Below are 6,093 nucleotides of genomic sequence, written 5' to 3'. Positions count from 1 at the left end.
GGCTGCACAGTTTGGTGGGTAGAGAGAGGGAGGAAAGCAAATGGGAAGGATCCAGGCAAAAAGACAGGGTAATCATGAGCAATGTTTTATGGTGATTCATTTTTTAAAATACAATGTGTGAGAATGTATGAAACACAATGTGAATGAAGAATAGTGTGAAACATAATGTATTGAAACTTTGTAAGCAAATCAATTTAATAAAAAATATGTAAAATAGAATGTATAGGAATGATTGTATGAAACACAATGTCAGTTAAAGATTGTATAAAACACAATGCATGCGAATGAAACATAATGTAGAGAATTATATGAAACCAATAAAAATATTTAAAAAAAAACAGCTGACAAGACTCAGTTGAATCCAACAAGTCTACAAAAGCTCTTCAGAGAAGTAAGAATGATGAAGATTGTAAACCATCCGAACATAGTGAAGTTGTTCGAAAGTCAGTGAAACGGAAAAAACCCTGCACCTAATCATGGAGTACGCAAGTGGAGGTGAAGTGTTTGACTATTTGGTTGCACATGGAGGAATGAAGGAAAAAGAAGCAAGAGCTAAATTTAGACAGTTTCCGCCGTGCAGTACTGCACATTGTTCACAGAGACCTCAAGGCTGAAAATCTATTGTTAGATGCTGATATGAACATTAAAATAGCAGACTTTGGTTTTAGCAATGAATTTACTGTTGGCAGTAAACTGGACACGTTCTGTGTGTGGCAGTCCTCCATATGCAGCCCCAGAGCTCTTCCAGGGCAAGAAATACGACGGGCCTGAGGTGGACGTGTGGAGCCTGGGTGTCATTCTCTACACGCTAGTCAGTGGGTCACTTCCTTTCAATGGACAGAACCTAAAGGAACTGAGAGAAAGGGTATTAAGAGGGAAGTACAGAATCCCTTTCTACATGTCCACAGACTGAAAACCTTCTCAAGCGTTTCCTGGTGCTAAACCCAGTCAGACGTGGCACTCGAGAGCAAATCATGAAGGACAGGTGGATCAATGCTGGGCACAAGGAAGATGAATTGAGACCATTCATAGAATCAGCACTAGACATCTCAGACCAGAAGAGAATAGATATTATGGTGGGAATGGGATATTCACAAGAAGAAATTCAGGAATCTCTTAGTAAAATGAAATACGATGAGATCACAGCTATGTATTTGTTGTTGGGAAGCAAGTCTTCAGAGCTGGATGCTAGTGACTTCAGTTCTAGCAGCACTCTCTCACTTGCTAAGGTTAGGCTGAGCAGTGACCTCCACAGCGACACAGGCCTGTCTCCTCACCACAAGGTGCAGAGAAGTACCTCCTCAAGCCACAAGCAGAGGCGGTATAGTGACCACGCTGGACCAGCTATTCCTTCTGCTGTGGCATATCTGAAGAGGAGTCAGACCAGCACCACAGACAGTGACCTCAAAGAAGACGGGGTTCCTGCCCGGAAGTCGAGCAGCAGCACCGTTGGAGGAAAGGGCATCGCTCCATCCAGCCCCACGCTCAGCACTGCCAGCAACCGCAACAAGGCGGCCATCCCCGAGTGCAGGAAGGGCACCACGGTGCCCATCAGTACCACAGCATCTGGTGGCATGACAAGGAGAAACACTCATGTCTGTAGTGAGAGAACCACTGATGATCGTCACTCTGTCATTCAGAACGGCAAAGAAAACACCGCCCTTCCTGATCAGAGCGCCCCAGTTGCTTCCACGCACAGTGTGAGCAGCGCGGCCACCCCCGACCGCATCCGTTTCCCCAGAGAACTGCCAGCCGAAGCACTTTCCACGGCCAGCCCCGGGAACGGCGGACAGCCACCTACAGTGGTCCACCTGCCTCGCCCAGCCTGTCCCACGAAGCCACACCCTTGCCCCAGACTCGAAGCCGGGGCTCCACTAATCTCTTTAGTAAATTAACTTCAAAACTAACAAGGAGATTGCCCCCCAACCTGTCCCAGGCCTCCCTGTCCCTCATGCCTTCCTCAGGGACTAGACTGAAATGGAATCTGCCTCTGAAGCTGAGGTGGGAGAAGCTGCACCCCCTGAGCAGCCCCCTCCTTTCTCTGCAAGCCCCGTGCACTGCCTGTCCCTACACACTGGTCTGCGGTGGGCTCCTTAATAAAGCCTCACATGTAAAATATATATATATATATAAAGAATGTATTACCCCGTACACTTGGAATGGATTATCAGGTGGGCCTGAGGGCACAGGATCCTATCTCAGAGAACATCAAGGTCAATTGGTAGAATTCACAAAGGCATTATGGAAAACAATATGGCTTCAGGATCAGAGGGATAGCCTTTGTTATGCGTATGACACAATCTTGTTTGCAGAAGGTAAAGAAAACTTAAAGCACCCATGGTAGTGGCAGTCAGGAAATCAAAAGACATTGCTTTGGGAAACTCTCCTGTCCAGGGCCTCTTTAAAGCACTAAAGAGTAAGGATTTTCATTTAAAAACTAAGGTGTCAAAACTCAGGTTCCATTCTTTAGCTTATCAATCTTTGCTCTTTTACCAAGGATTTCTGGAGATGGAGCTATTATGGATTTAAATGGCACAAAAAACAAACAAAACAAAAAACAAAACCTAACCAAACCCAGTGAGCTCTGGTGGCCTAGTGGCAAGAAGCTGCAACTGCAATCTCAGAGATACATGGTTTGAATCCACCAGATACTCTGCTGGAGAAGGAGGAGCAATCTCCTCCTGTACCAGTCAGATCTGATTTGACAGTACACATAAAAAATAATGAAATAAAATAAATTTTAAAAAACAAACCCAACCACCACCAATGTTTGGGGAGACTTGCACAGGCGGTGGTGGGAGGGATAAAAACCAAGGTGAGTTCTAAGCCATGGTACTTCCTGTGCACCAAAAAGTTGGAAAACGACTAACTGAAGCGTAGCAGAGGTCCTGAGGGTGATTCTGGCTGGGGCCGAGTTCTGGTCTGTTGTTTATACGGTCGCTACGAGTTGGAGTCAAAGTTCCCAAAAACCATGGTGAGAAAATGAGTGAGCCTGAATTCAGCAGCTGGAATGTGGTATCCTTCCCGTTTTGGGATGTTTCATCTGTTTTGGGGTCCACAGCAATAGAGGAGTATCTCACAACAGGAGAGAGGCTGCATGTTGTTTGGTTTTTTTTTTACTTTCTGACCTCAGTGCTTCCTTTCTTTTTATAAAATTTTTATTTTATACTGGTTTATTACAAAGTTGATATACATTGTTTTTCATACCAAATCCTTCCCACTTCCTTAACCTCCTCTCCTTCCCTCCATCAAATTGTGAGACCACCCCATAATCACCCCCCCACATCCATCCTCACCCCTCTGCTCCTACCCTCCCCCTTCCTTAGATCCTCAGACACATTTTACTAGTTATCTTTCTATTTCTACAATGGTCTTATACAATATTTGTCCTTATGGACTGAGTTATTGCACCCAGCATAATGATTGCCAGTCCCTCCCAAGTTAGGTAGTAATTTTCAAAATCATTGCTCCTACATGCTGTGTAACGTTCCATTGTGTGGATGTACCACAATACCTCAATCCATTCGATTGCAATTGGACATTTGGGCAGTTTTCATGTGCTTGCAAGGGTGAATAAAGCTGCTATGAGCACAGGTGTACAAATATCTGTTTATGCCTCAGTTCTCATTTTCTTGGGATATATTCTAAGCAGTGGAATAGCTAGGTCATATGGAATGTCTGTGTTCAGCTTTTTGAGGAAACACCAGACTGCCTTCCAGAGTTGTTGTACCATTTTACAATGTACTGTCCTGCCAAACTTTGCCACTGCTACTGGGATGAGATGGCATATTATTGTGGTTTTGATTTGCATCTCTCTTATTGCCAGTGATTTGGAGCATTTTGTCATGTGTCTGTTGGCCGTCCAATTATTTTCCTCTGTGAAAAGTCTTTCCATGTCTTTTGCTCATTTTGTACTTGTGTCAGCAGTCGCTTTCCTGTGGAGGTCCTGTAGGATTCTGTAAACGTTTGATATGAGACCCTTGTCTGAAATGGTATTGCTAAATGATTTTTTCCAGTCTGTAGGTTTTCTTTTCACTCTGTTGAAAAAAGTTTTTTATACACACAGGGATTTAATCTTTAGAAGGTCTCATTCATCAAATTTATCATCTCCAAGATTGTGTATTTCTGGATATATTTGGCAGTCTCTTTATACCAAAGCTTCCTTTTGATTCCCATTCCTGTGTTAGTCAAGGTGGGATTAGATCTGGTTGTGCAACTATGGTATGAAGACGTGCAGGTGACACTGAGGCAGGTGGTTTGTCCCCACTAGCTTCTCTAAGGGAGAAAGATGGGCATTTTCTGCTCCTGCAATTTACAACACCTGAAAGCCCAAGGAGGGCCAGCTGTGTGTCAATTCCAACTTGACAGCGCAGAACAACAGTAACAGAAGGGTAACACAAATAGCACCTGGCTTGGTTTGGGGCATGGTGTTATATACTGAATTTTGTACCCCCTAAAGTATGTCTTGTTGTTGTGAGGTGTCATCAAGTTGAGTATGATTCATAGCAACCCTATGAAGGACAGATCTGAACCCCGTCCTATCCTGTGCCGTCCCCGTACTCCCTGCCCCATACTCGCTGACACACTTGAGCACATTGCCACAGTCACCATGTCAATCCACCTGGTTGAGGGTCTTCCTCTCCTCAGCTGACCCTGGACCTTTCCTAGCATCATGTCCCTCTCCAAGGAACAGCCCTAGCAGCCAGCCTGAAGTATGTGAGGTGAAGCTTTATCATCTTTGCTTCCAAAGAGCACTCTGGCTGCACTCTTTCCAAGACATCTTTGTATATACTAGACAAACTGAGGTAAGAGGGACTAGCTTTGTCCACTTTGAATCAGATGATCATACAGTATACTATACTGGAAATGAAAAACAGAAGAATGGTCTTGCATTCACAGTCAAAAAAGTCTATTTCAAGTTCTATCCTGAAAGACAGTGTTGTGATAAGATAGGAAGATCTGTTTAATATGACTACTATTCAAGCATATACTCATATATCTAGAGCCAAAGAGGAAGAAACTGAAAACTCTTACCAAATCTTGCAGTCTGAAATTGACCATCTAGACAATCAAGATGCATTAATGATAACTGGTGACTGGAATACCAAAGTTGGAAACAGGAAGGAATGGTGCTTGCTCAGAAAATATGGGCTTTGTGATAGAAACGAGGCTGGAAAGAGAATGACTGAATTTTACACTTTCAATGATTTATTCATTGAAAATACCTTTTTCTAAAAACACACAAATGGCGACTTTACACATGGACCACACCTGATAGGCTGCATAGGAATCAAATTGACTACATCTGTGGAAGAAATTGTTGAACAAGTTCAATATCAGCAGTCAAATCTAAGCCACAGGTGGACCGTGGGTCAGACCATCAATCACTCATATGTAAGTTCAAACTGAGACAGAAGAAAATGAAGACAAGTACATGAAAAACAAAATATGATCTTGAATATATTCCACCAGCATTTCAAAATCATCTTAAAAGTAAGTTTTAAGTATTGAACACCAATAATCAAAGGCCAGATGAGTTGAGGGATGATATAAAGGTTATCAATCATCTGTGACGAGAGCAAATGTTATTACAAGACAGGAGGAAGAAACCCAAATGGATGCACTAGAGTATCAAGAAGTCAAAACAAAAGGAAAACATGCCTAAGTAAAATTTCTGGACAGAATATTTCAAAGGGCAGCTCGAAAAGACAAAGCACCATAAATCAAATGAGATGTTCAAACAGCTGGAATTAGAGGGGAGGAAAGGAAAGAATTCGCTCTGCATTTCTCAAGCTGAGAAAACTGAAAAATAGATCTTAGATCTTCTTTACTCATTGTCTAGCTTACGTAGGAATGAATTGAAATGTATTGAGGCTTGGATCAGGCTCATCTTAATATTTAAACTGACATCTTTGCTCTTTAAAACTTTAGGAAAGCTATTGCCTATGGGAAGCCAAACTTTATACCAAATATTATATGAAAACCCTTGTTCAGGAATTGAAGGAATTACAAATTAATAAGTTAGGATTTCTCTTGTGGCAGATCCTAGAAAATGAGCTGTTCGTTCCCTGCAGACAGGAGACAGCAAGGGGC

General features: G+C 42.7%; 1 pseudogene; it reads left to right on the top strand.

The window, feature by feature from the left end:
* Positions 1-349: 349 nt before the first annotated feature.
* Positions 350-2,084, top strand: LOC102853201 (annotated as a pseudogene).
* Positions 2,085-6,093: the final 4,009 nt, after the last annotated feature.

This window comes from Elephantulus edwardii, unplaced genomic scaffold (genome assembly GCF_000299155.1).
Source record: "Elephantulus edwardii isolate Elephantulus edwardi_28Jun2011 unplaced genomic scaffold, EleEdw1.0 scaffold00496, whole genome shotgun sequence".
NCBI classification, from domain to species: Eukaryota; Metazoa; Chordata; class Mammalia; order Macroscelidea; family Macroscelididae; genus Elephantulus; species Elephantulus edwardii.
The sequence above is the reverse complement of the archived record's forward strand: the minus strand, read 5'-3'. Positions and strand labels throughout refer to the sequence as shown.